Consider the following 12,612-nt stretch of genomic DNA (forward strand, 5'->3'; position numbering starts at 1 on the left):
CAGACATTGTGTATTGTTGCACAATACCTTGCTCCTCAAGAAACCTTGCAAAAGGACCAGGCAATTGTCCTCTTATAGTGTACCTTCCATAATATTCACCACCTCTATCTGATCTCACGATTTTGATTTGTTTACTTAATTGTTTCTCTACTTCTGCTTTATAGACCTTAAAGCATCTAGTGCTTCACTTCTATCATAAAGCAGATCGAGATACATATATCGTGTATGGTCATCAATAAAGGTAATGAAATACTTCTCACCATTGAAACATGCATCATAAGGACCTGAAATATCAGTGTGTATGATTTCTAAGACATCAAAAGTCCTTCTGGCACCTTTCTTGTACTTGTTGGTTTGCTTTCCTTTAATGCAATCCACACATGTACTAAAATCAGTAAAATCACAAGCCCCAAGGATTCCATCATCAACTAATCTTTTAATTCTATCAATGGAGATATGACCTAATCTCATATGCGACAACATGGAGGATATCTCATTTATAACACTTCTCTTAATTTCAACATTAATATCATGCACAGTAGTAAGACTACAATTAAATGTAGGGTTTAAAAGAAGTTTGAACAATCCTTCTTCCAAAATGCCATTTCCAACAAGAAAATGGTCTTTATACAAATGAAGGGAATTTTCTAGGAAATTAAAACTGAATCTAAAGGGTAAAAGTTTGGAAACTGAGATAAGGTTTCTAGAAAAAGATGGAACATAAAATGCCCTTTCAAGGTCTCAGACAAAACCAGTATTTAGGACAAGTCTGAAAGTTCCAACTACCTCTACATGTGAACCCATCTTGTTTCCTGAATAGATGGAGCATTCACTTAGCGTCGGTTTTCGTTGGTTCAAAAAACCCTGCATGGTGTTGGCAACATGGATTGTAGTACCAGAATCAATCCACCAAGTGTCATAAGAAGCATGAGTCATATCAGATTCAAAACACACTAAGGAACACATTTGGGTTATCAGGATGCTTGCTAATGCCTTATCGGAATTCTCAAACTATTCCTGAATAGCTTGAAGATATTCCGTGGCTTTGGCACATTCAGGAATAGATTCACGAATACTCTTCCCAATATGAGACTTAATAAACATCAAACTTAATCGATTGGATCGCTCCCAAAATTCAAATAATGTTTTCATAATTTGGGTAATAGATTCCGTGGGTTTTGAAAGTTCATCCACTCTAAGTGCTAAGTCAAGATCCAGGCACCCTAATAACAATAGAATTTTCTCCTTCCACTCAATATAATTTTCCCCATTGAGGGGAACAATAGAAGAATCAAAGGTTGGGACATATAAAGTTTTAAGAGCTGCGAAAAGTAGCTCGGAAGCTTACTAAACATGTAATAAAGCCAAAATTTGAATATTTATCTATATAATTAATCCAAACAAATAAACCAGTGTGTCATTATAATCTTTCTTGTGGGCTTAGCTTATAACACATATGCGATTTATGTCTCTTTATAATGGGATCTAGAAATTTATTTGTAAATGAATATTCTAGGCCTAAGGGCAACTTGAAATTTTAATTTTTTTTTCTTTCTCATCCTGATTAATCACTTAAATATAACATATACCCTATGGGTTTAAATTATTATATCTCCATGATTCACATTTTTTATGTCATTATCTTTATGTGACTAAACTTAATGTCACTAGACATTTGCATAATTAAGAATATTGTGGTAATTACTCATTTATTCAAATATATACTTAAATATGACATAAAAAATAATTGACTAAAACGAATATCAATTAATAATCCTTATATTTAGGTCAACATAAAATATGCATAAAAAACTGAAGTATGCATAATACCTAAATAAATTATTTTGCACAATTATTAAAACTGCATAAAACCAGATTACTGCAATTTTAATCTATATTTTATGTGTATCCAACGATAACACATACAACCAGACAGCCTAAGGGTTAAAAGAGTTTTCCCTGTGTCCTATGCGCTGGTTCAAATCCCTACAGCCGCAGGATTTTTATTCTGTCTATCGAGTCGACTCGACCAGTTTGCAAGCGGGATGGCTCAGCGAGTTTGAACTGGTGAACCGAAACTATTCAACCCATCTGTGCCCCGACTCGCTCGTCTGATTCATCCCGAACGACTCGATAAAGTCCGAGTCGAGTCAACTCGTTCGATTCGTTGCATCTAGACCGATCATGCACAACTGGTACGAGTCGACTCAGCCGAGTCAAGTCGTTATTTAAATGAATTTTTTTTACCTATGTTTCAATTATTTTTTTATTTACGTGCGTTGGAGGTCGTCTTCGCGCGTAAAGATGACGCTCAATGTCCACAAAAGCCCTTTGTAGTACGTGGCCTCCCGTTAGACTTTGGCCGCCATTGTCCGATGGCGACACCGGCAGACATACAACATCGAGCAAGACGTTGGTTGGCACCACATCACCGGTGCTCGCAGCGTACGCAGAGAGCTCCTCTCCATGGAAATGACTCCATATCAGAGAGGGGATCTCTGATACCACATGTAGGAATGCTTTAAATAGAATTTCGAAACCATATATGAAATTCATAAACCAAAATCATACTACTTGACATGGTGTCAACTTCCCGCGAACAAAGCTTTTCCGCTATCTTCTCTGGCAAACAGAATGTCTCGTCTATCATTGAGGCTCATTGTTTGGTGGTCTCCATCAAAGGAGACCACCAAATGACGAAAAATTGAAAGGTCATAATCGGTGACCACAATCAGTGGAATTCTGTATGAAGGATGGGTCACTTAGGTGACAGATAATGAACCGTCTAGGTGACGGTTTTTGAACCGTCTTACACATCGAACCGCAGTCGAGAGGACCAGTCACGCAGCACCGAGAGAGAGAGACGCCATAATGGAAGCCTATATACACCGACGTGTTGCTCTCATCGGACGCACATCGGTGACGATGGCACTTGAGGAAGGAGACGGCAACGCGGGGATGGTGAGTAGAGTCCAAAACGGATCAGACGGTTGGACGAGACGCTTGGTTGTGAGCAGCCGAGAGTGGCGCGACCGAACCGAGAGGAGACCGGTGTTGTGTGCGCCGGTGTCCTGTGCTCTCGTTGGAGCGTAGCCAAAGCCAAGAGCATGACATCTTGCTCTCTGGCTGTCCCGCACCACTGTACGTGCAAGAGCAACAAACGCTCTCATGGCCCATCCAACCCAAGTGTTATCATTGGATATACTTATTTCATATATAAATAACAGGAAAAATAGAATATTTTTTTTTCATTTTTTTCATTTTAGTGCATATGGATTAAATAATTGGATATGCATATAAGAATGTTTAATATGCATTAATTTTTATATGTGAAAATTTTAGTCAATTATTTTGATGTCATATTTTGGTTTACATTTGAATAATTAAGTAATAACCACAACATTCTTAATTATGAAAAATGTCTAGTGACATTAAGTTTAGTCACATAAAGTCAATGACATAAAATTTTGTGATTAACCATGGAAAGCTAATAATTTAACCTCACGTGGTAATTTTTATATTTAAGTGATTAATTAGAATTGGATAGGAACATTTAAAACAAATATTTAGTCGCCCATAGGCCTTGAAAATTCCTATAGAGATAAATTTACGAAGCCATCATAAAGTGATATAAATCGTTTGTGTTATAATCTAAGCCTACTCACATGTTGATTAATTTGTTTGAATTTATTTACATGGGTAAATTTTCAAGTTTTGGTTTCATTGCATGTTTTAGTAAACATTGTTGTTTATTTTGCAATTCTTCAAACTTTATCTATTCTGAATTTTTATTCCTCCAATATTATTCCTCTCAATGGTAATAATTATGATGATTGGAAGGAGAAAATCGTCCTTGCATTGGAGTACGGAGTCAAGTGGTGGAGCCTAATTAATGCCTTACGCTAAGTTGGTTGCGGATCGACCTTCGTGGTAAGGTCGACATGGGGGTTGGAAGGGGGGCGGAGCCCCCATCCGATCCACGATATATTGACTATTGTTTCATTAAGGGCAGTTTAGGAATTTCATTCTTGTAATGCGGTTTCCTAGTTTTCTCTTTAAATTGGGGGTTCGCTACTATTAGGGCGATTTCTCTTTGTAAGTTATTTCATCTTCATAGTGGATTATTGCAATGGTAGAAGACAGGACATAGTCTCACCTTGAGGCGAACCTGTATAAACCTTGTTGTGTATTTTCGTGCTTGTTTTTATCCTCCTTCCACATTTCTTATTATTGTACTCATTAGTTTGGAATTAGGACATACAATTCCTAACATTCGGTACCTTGATTTTGCATTTCGGGTGGATGAACCTCCATGGCCCATGGAATCAAGTACCCAAGTTGGAAAAATATCATTTGATCTCTGGGATCGATTAGATCGCTTATCTTTTATTTTTATAAAGTCTCACATTGGGAAAACTATCCATGGATTCATCCTTGATTTTTCCAAAGCAAAAGAATATCTTCAAACTATTCATGATCAGTTTGAGACTTCTGACAAAACGTTAGTGTTGGAAGACAGGGCCCAAGCCTACACGACCAAGGAAGACTCACATATCCAAGTGTACTAAAAGATGGCCCCAAACCCATAAGATCATGAAAAACCCATGCATCTAAGATATATTGAAGACAAGTTCAAGGCCCATAGATCAAGGAGAAGGCCTATAGGTCCACATATATTGATGGCAAGATGGTAAATAAAGGGTCATCTCATAGAGATGACATTGATGTAATTAAGTTAAAGTTTCAGGGTTAAATCCTTAAACCGTAAACCCTAAATTCAGGGGTATTATTATAATATAGTAGTTTTATTAATATATAAATAGAGCTTCAGGGGGCGGGTTATAATCAATTCCATAACCCTTCTTCCTCTTATCTTCACCCAATGACTTTTTTTCCCTTTTTCTCCATGAGCTAAATTCATGGAGACCTGAAAATCAACATGGTATCAGAGCTTTGATATTTAATTTTCTCATATTGTTTTTGTAGTTAGTGAAATTCGTGGTTTATTTTAATGGTATTGTTTTTCTTTCTTTGGTTTATTTGTCTGCTAGAGTATGATGAGATGGAGTTCTATTTTTTTCTCTCATTAATCTGCCGCTGGTATTGTTTGCTTCCCACCTCGATAAACTGCCTTACCCGTGGTATATAATATGTTGTCTCCACTCTTTAGAAAATCCATGGCGTCTTCCCGAGTAGTGTTTCTGGTGCTACTGGCTGTCGTCTTCGCTTAACTTCACCGCCTGTCTCGCTTAACTTCTCCGACAGTGTCTCCGCCGCCCGCCATGGCTACTCTGTTGGAAGCATGCGCCACAATTATTTCCTTTCTGGAGGAAATAATTCCCTTGCGGAATTATTGCCGTTAAGCCGAGGTCTGTTTTACCGAAGGTCACGTCGCCATTACCGGAGATGATGACACCATGAACATTAGAAGAAGCACCAGTCCAGCTTACTGTCCTCTATCAAAGCCTTACCATCACCGCCGCTGCTACTGCTACTGCTACCAATTTTTTTTTGGAGGCCGAAGACGACGACAACTTGTGAAAAAAAACTTCTCTCCCCGAGCCGCTTACTCCATCCTGAATACTATTTCCGGCGAGTTGTCTTCGTCACCAAATGCATAAAAGCGTCGGCATCCGGGAAGAAGATGTATTGCTGCTGCATTTTTTTTCGTCGTTCTCCGTTTGGCCGCGGGGAAAGACGACCCACCGCTGCCGGAAAAGATGGAAGTCGGGTTGGAAACTTTCTTTTCAAGTTTCCGCTCTGCATCGGGGAAGAAGAGGGTTGGAAACTTTCCTTCAGATCTCCCTCCGAGCTCTGTTTTCGCCAAAGAAATCGAGGAAGACGAATATTTCACTGTTCAAATAATAAACACGAATTTATCAGTGATATGGCCCGTTGGCGCAACCTGGACTCGCTGGAGTCATTCCAGCGAGGCCGAGTCAACCCAGCGCCCGAGTTCCCAGCCGACCACTGTTTCAGCACCAGCCAGACCGAGTCAACCCATACCAACTCGAACCGAGTTGACACTTATTTTTTTCCTCGGTATACATGCCCAAGTTTTATAAATATTTTGGTGCAACTCGGTAAATTTTTCTCTGGTTGGAGTTTTATTGTGAAAAATTGTCTAATTATTCCTTGGTCAGCATATTATTTTGTACAAATATGTGTATTAAATTATTTCATGGGTCAATTTTACAAGGATTATTTTGAGACGTGTTGAATGGGCACGAGCCCATTTCAACTGATTCTATCGTGTCTCTTTTGGTTGGGAGTCCATGACAGAGAAACTTCTTCCCCTTCAAAAATATCAACTTTTTGTGGTTGGGAGTCCATGACGGAGGAACTTCATCCCCGTCAAAAATATCAAAATTATTTGTGGTTGGGAGTCCATGATGAAGGAACTTCATCCTAGTCAAAAATATCAAAAATTTTGTGGTTAGAAGTCCATGACTGAGGAACTTCATCCCCGTCAAAAATAATATTTTTTTCTCATTGAAAGTCCTTGATGGAGGAACTTATTATTATATTTATGGTACTTTTCCCTATTAATATCATATATTACTCTACCACTTAAGAGTCGTTATCCAGTGGAGGTGGACACTTCCGAGCAATGTCTTAGCGGCTAGGAGTAATTTACTTTCACAGATATTATACCAGTTGGGCCTCATGAACGAGAGCACCTACGTGAGGCGGAGTGTTGGAAGATGGAGGCATATTATATAAAAAAAAGATTTTATATATCATTTGCAGCAAGCTAGAAGTTCATGCTGTTGTCTCACCCCCAACTTGAGAGGGAGTGTTGGCAGACAAGGCCCAAGCCCACATGACCAAGGAAGACTCACATATCCAAGTGTATTAGAAGATGGGCCCAAGCCCAAAAGATCAAGGAAGACTCATGCATCTATGAGATATTGAAGATGGGCTCAAAGCCCACAAATCAAGGAGAAGGCCCATAGGCCCACAAATCAAGGAGAAGGCCCATAGGCCCACATACATTGATGGAAGGATGGTAAATAAAGGGTCATCTCATAGAGATGACATTGATGTAATTAAGTTAAAGTTCTTGGGTTAAAACCCTAAACCCTAAGTTCAGGGGTATTATTGTAATATAGTAATTTTATTAATCTATAAAAAGAGCTTCAAGGAGAGGGAAATAATCAATTCCATAACCCTTCTTCCTCCTATTTTCTCCCAATGGGTTTCTTTCCCTTTTTCTCCATGAGCTAAATTCATGGAGTCCTAAAAATCAACAATTAACAAGCACCATGATGACGAAAATGTGTTCCATGAAATTTATAGGCACCAAAGGTGTGTGTGAGCACATCATGCACATGTGGGACATTACCGCTAGACTGGAATTGTTGGAGATTGAGATGTCCGAGTCATTTCTAGTTTACTTCATCCTTTACTTGCTCTCGTCTAAATATGGACCGTTCAAGATCTCTTACCACACACATAGGGATTAAATGATCAATTAATGAACTTTTGACCATGTGTGTACAAAAGGACGGCAGGCTGAATCAAGAAGGATTGAACGTGCAAATTTGATGACTCGTGGCTAGAAATCATTTAAGAACGAGAGGAGAAAAGCCCCTCTTAATTAAGTTAATAAGGGAGATATCAAATGTTTCTTTTGTAAGAAGAAAGGACATAAAAGGAAGACTTGTCCCAAATTCAAGCATTGGCTTGAAAAGAATGGTAATCTCATCTCTTTGGTATGTTTTGAATCTAATATGGTTAATATTTCTTAAAACACTTGATGGATTGATTCTAGTACTACAATCCATGTTGCTAACACCATGCATGGCTTCTTAAACCAACGAAAACTAACGAAAAGTTAAAGTTCCAACTATTTAGGAAACAAGATGGGTTCATATGTGGGGGCAGTTGAGACTTATAGACTTGCCCTTAATTCTGGTTTTGTTTTAGACTTAGAAAAGACCTTTTATGTTCCATCCTTTTCAAGAAACCTTATTTGAGTTTCTAGACTTTTATCTTCAGGTTTCAGTTTCAATTTCCTTACTAATTTCCTTCATTTGTATAAAGACCATATTCTTGTTGGAAAAAGTATTTTGGATGATGGTTATTTAAACTTCTTTTAAATTCTACCCTTAATTTTAGTCTTGTAATTGTGCATGGTACAAATGTTGGCATTAAACATGGTGTTATAAATGAGAAAACATAGGAGATTAGGTAATATTTCTATTGTTAGAATTAAGAGATTAGTAAATGAAGGAGTCATTGAGGCTCTTGACTTTAGTGATTTTGGTACTTGTGTGGATTGTATTAAAAGAAAGCCCATCAAAATTCCGAAGTTAAGCATGCTTGGGCGAGAGTAGTACTAGGATGGGTGACCTCCTGGGAGGTCCTCGTGTTGCACCCTTTTTTTCCCGTTGTTCCTCTGCCACCAGCAAATTTCTCCCTAGTAATGTTGCGGATAGGGGCGACAAAACATATTTGCATATATAGTTTGTTTTCTTTTTTAACGGTTCAAAATATTCGGGAAGAAGAGAAGAGGGGGAAATAGTACGATTTTGGTTTATTTTCCTTTATTAATGCAGTTTAGTTCAGTTTCGACACGGACAGTAAATGTTTTATTCTTTAATCGAACGACATAGCACTCCTTTTTAATATTGTATATTTTGATTTTTGATTAAGATTTTAATTTTTAATTTTATTTTTTGGAGGGAATATGGAATAGACCAACAGAACATGGGTGGAGAGGGAATCCAGGGAAGGGATTGGTAGGATGGAGAGGGTAACACAAACGGGTGCGATCAATAAAATTGGGCACTTTGATAAATGTGGTAGAAAGAAAAAATTCTGAGTAAGATAGGCAAGCTAAAAGATTCTGCAATTTTAGTTAATGTAATATAAATCAGTTTACGTATTCTCTTTCTCGATTGAACAAACCCATCAGCTCAGAAAATAGCTTTCAAACAGGAAGAAAATTGAATTTTGAGCATAAATGATGCTAATATTGACAAATTTCAGATCACCTTTGTGCACACTATATTGAAATCTACTGATGAAGGGCAGGGTGGGTGTCATTTTGTTGTTGGAGATGAACTTCAGCCACATTATTCAGTTCATCTCCTGACGTAAGTCAATGGAATACCAGAGTTCAAGTCATCTAGATGACTAAGATGAATCCAAAATCATCTCTACGGTTTAAGTTATGGAATCTGGTTTCCGCCTGTTTTTTCCAATCATGATCAACCAAATGGCAGGGTTCGAACCCTCGTCTATTTTTCCCCCTCTCTCCCACACCCACTCTCTCGGTCTCTTCATTTTTTATTTTTTTCCCTCTCTCCAGCAGCCTCTCCCTTGTCTCCCTGTGGCCCCCGATCTCTCTACTCCCTCTCTCTTCTCATCCATCTCTCTCCAATTTCCGTCTCTTTGCGGCCTCACTATCCCTTATCCATTATAAGTGATGGGGCATCCTTTAGCGGTGAAGGTGTAAACCAAGTACTTTGGGATATTTGTTTCTATTTATTTTCTTGTTTCCAGTGAAAACAACCATAATCATCCTTGCTCTAGATCAATTCCTACATATATTTATTTCCTCTTTTCTATTTAGGCTATTGGGCTTGTCTTTCGTGGGCAGCGAATTTGGTTGGCTGCCATGAAACCTCTGATGTCAAAGGGGATGCGTTATGCTAAGGAGGTTTGGTCTTTCATCTAATGACTTTATCACTTCTTTTGTGTAAGGACTTTAACTCAAAATCTTGGGGTTTTTGGTGATTTTATCTGGTTGGTGCATTCTAGGCTTTTCTTTCTGGTTGTTCTGTTGGAGGTTTATCATCCATAATGCATTGTGATGAGTTTAGAGAACTCTTTCCAAGATCAATAAAAGTCAAGTGTCTTGCTGATGCCAAGATGTTCCTTGATGCTTATGGCTTGCTTTTTTCTGCTCTTTGTTTTTGTATTATTGTCATCATGAGTGGAATCAAGGGGTCATGGATCTTGCTTTGTTCTAAAGGTTTTTATCTCGAACGAATACTAGGCAAGCATGATATTATGCCAAGGCTATTGATTCTGTGCTTGCTTCTTGCTAACTGCAAATACTTCAGGATCATCATAAATGAGCACAATAAATGAGAATTGATATGCATAAACTCTTTCTTGTCATCCTTTTGTACATCGCATAAGGATCCAACTTCTGTAAATTCATCCTTCTTTTTTATTCTCTCTTTTACTCTCACATAAAAACATATAAACTGGAGATTGATGTATGTGGTTCCAACTTTGTTGCAGTGTTTCTTCCCTGAAAATTTTGTGGCTAATATTAAGACCCAACTTTTTCTTCTGAATGCTGCATATGATGTTTGGCAAGTAAACTTTTGTAGATTCTGAATGATCCTTTACTGAATATGTCTGTTTATGTGTTGAATTTTTTCTTATCCATTTTTTTTGTTTTTTTTTTTTTTTGGTACAAGCTAGTTTGTGTCCACTATCAGCTGATCTGCATGGTGAATGGCATACTTGCAAGTTAAATTATGAAAGGTGCACACCAAGAAATATCAGATTCTTCTAGAGTACTTCTCTTTCACTGTTATTCACCTTTTATACTTTAGTGTCATTTATGTCAATAATTGGCCTCGAAATGCCTTTGAAGCTTTGGTGTTATCTTCTTAAACAGATTTTAGGAATAAAATGCTTTCAGCTATTAAAGGGTTCTCAATGTCCATGCAAAATGGGTTGATCATAAATTCATGTTTCGCCCATTGCCAATCAGAGAGGCAGAACACATGGTTTGCCAACAATTCTCATGTCATCAGGGTATTAGGATTGTCTCTCCCCCCCTCTGTCAAACTTAGAGTTGATATGTCAAGTGGCAGCCATAGCCAGACAGTTCAGTTTATGGGTGTGGTTTCAATTTACTCTTTATCTATTTTAATTTTCATTCACCAAGTCTGGGGAAGAAAATAATGGAAGAGTGCTTTGGTTAGAAACTCTGTCACTATTTTGCTCATAGATTCTCATTGAAAAACAAATATCTGAAATTTGTTGACAGTAGAGAATCGTTGTAGCTGTCGGTGATTGGTACTTTGATCAAGCTGAAGTGAAGATGATAGACTATGCATACCCTTGTGACCAGAGTTGTCACAACCTCATCTTTCATTGAAGAAGTCAGCATTGGATCTCTTCACTATTATTGGCACTCGATTCAGGTGCATGTTCAAATCAAGAAGATTTGAAGCAAAAAGGTGTAGAATATGAGACCCAATTAGCATCTGGCTATTACTGCAGTGTCTAGCATGTCAATTCTTGTGCTCTCTATAGGAATCTGCTTCCCTCATGCAAGTAATATTAAAGAGGGAAGTTATTGTTTCTGGTTTTCCAGTGAAAAGGGTAAATAATAAGACATGTATTAATGACCTGATTAGTATGGGAAATAGACTAATAAGAATCTTCTTGAATATATGTATGCAAGCTCTTTTGTTCTTTTGTTGGATTTAGAGTGATTCATGGCCGAATATAAGAATATGGCTATTTGTCACGGCAGAAAAACATAAATGACAGAAAAATTGCTTTATTTTTATCAAATTTTTCTTTTTAATGGTAGATAAATTTCCTTTAAACAGTAATTAGTCCAGTCGCTTACTATTGAAGTATTAAGAAATTTATTTACATATCTGGCAATCAAATCAAATCATGAGAGATAACAAGAGCAAAAAGGGCGATGGAAGGCAGTTCCCTACAGTCATGCACCCACATATAAAAGATCAACATTATTTCATGGAAGCCAAAGTAGTCAACCAATACACTTTCATTAAAAACAAAAACATAGAGACCTATTATTTGATCTTGAAGACAAAGACCACATGTGCATTGTACACTGAAAAATCTGTTCATATTGTAGTTAAAAAAAACCTTTAGTACTGGGAGAAAGGAGTGATGTCCCAAGTCTAATCCTCATGCAACAAGAATTACAATGTCTAATTGATATTTTTTAATAAATGGGAAAACATCCAGAAAAATCAATATATATCAAAATAAAAGATCTACGAGATGTGGCATCCAATTGAATTTCACATATGAAAGAGTTAACAATACATTAGCCAACTGTACATCATGAACCAATTTTAAGTGACGGATCGTGAACTGTCTAGGTGATGGTTTATGAACCGTCATTCACATCGAACCGCAGTCGAGAGGAGCAGTCACATAGCACTAAGAGTGAGAAATGTTGTAATGTAAGCCTGTATACACCGATGTGTTGGGCTCGTCGGACGCACATCGGCGACGATGGCACCTATGGAAGGAGACGGTGGTGCAGGGATGGTGAGTAGAGTCCTGAACGGATGAGATGATTGGACAAGACGCCTGGTCGTGAGCAACAGAGAGCAGCGTGACCGAACAGAGTGGAGACCGGTGTAGTGTGCACTGGCGTTCCATGCTCTCGTTGGAGCGTAGCCAAAGCCAGGAGCATGACATCATGCTCTCTGGCTGTCCCGCAACACTGTACGCGCAAGAGCACCAAACGTGCTCATGGCCCATCTAACCCCAGTGTTATCATTGGATACACTTAATTCATATATAAATAACAGGAAAAATAGAATATTTTAGTTATCATTCTTTTTCATTTTAGTACATATGGATTAAATA

The 12,612-nt window shown here is 37.9% G+C and overlaps 1 pseudogene; it reads left to right on the forward strand.

The window, feature by feature from the left end:
• The first annotated feature begins 2,871 nt into the window (after positions 1 to 2,871).
• On the forward strand, positions 2,872 to 11,128 carry LOC137963263 (pectin acetylesterase 12-like; annotated as a pseudogene).
• The last annotated feature ends 1,484 nt before the right edge of the window (positions 11,129 to 12,612 follow it).

The sequence above is a fragment of the Aristolochia californica genome, unplaced genomic scaffold, assembly GCF_029961685.1.
Source record: "Aristolochia californica isolate CCGP_79_NKW_82.1479 unplaced genomic scaffold, dmAriCali1.0.hap1 SCAF_4, whole genome shotgun sequence".
NCBI classification, from domain to species: Eukaryota; Viridiplantae; Streptophyta; class Magnoliopsida; order Piperales; family Aristolochiaceae; genus Aristolochia; species Aristolochia californica.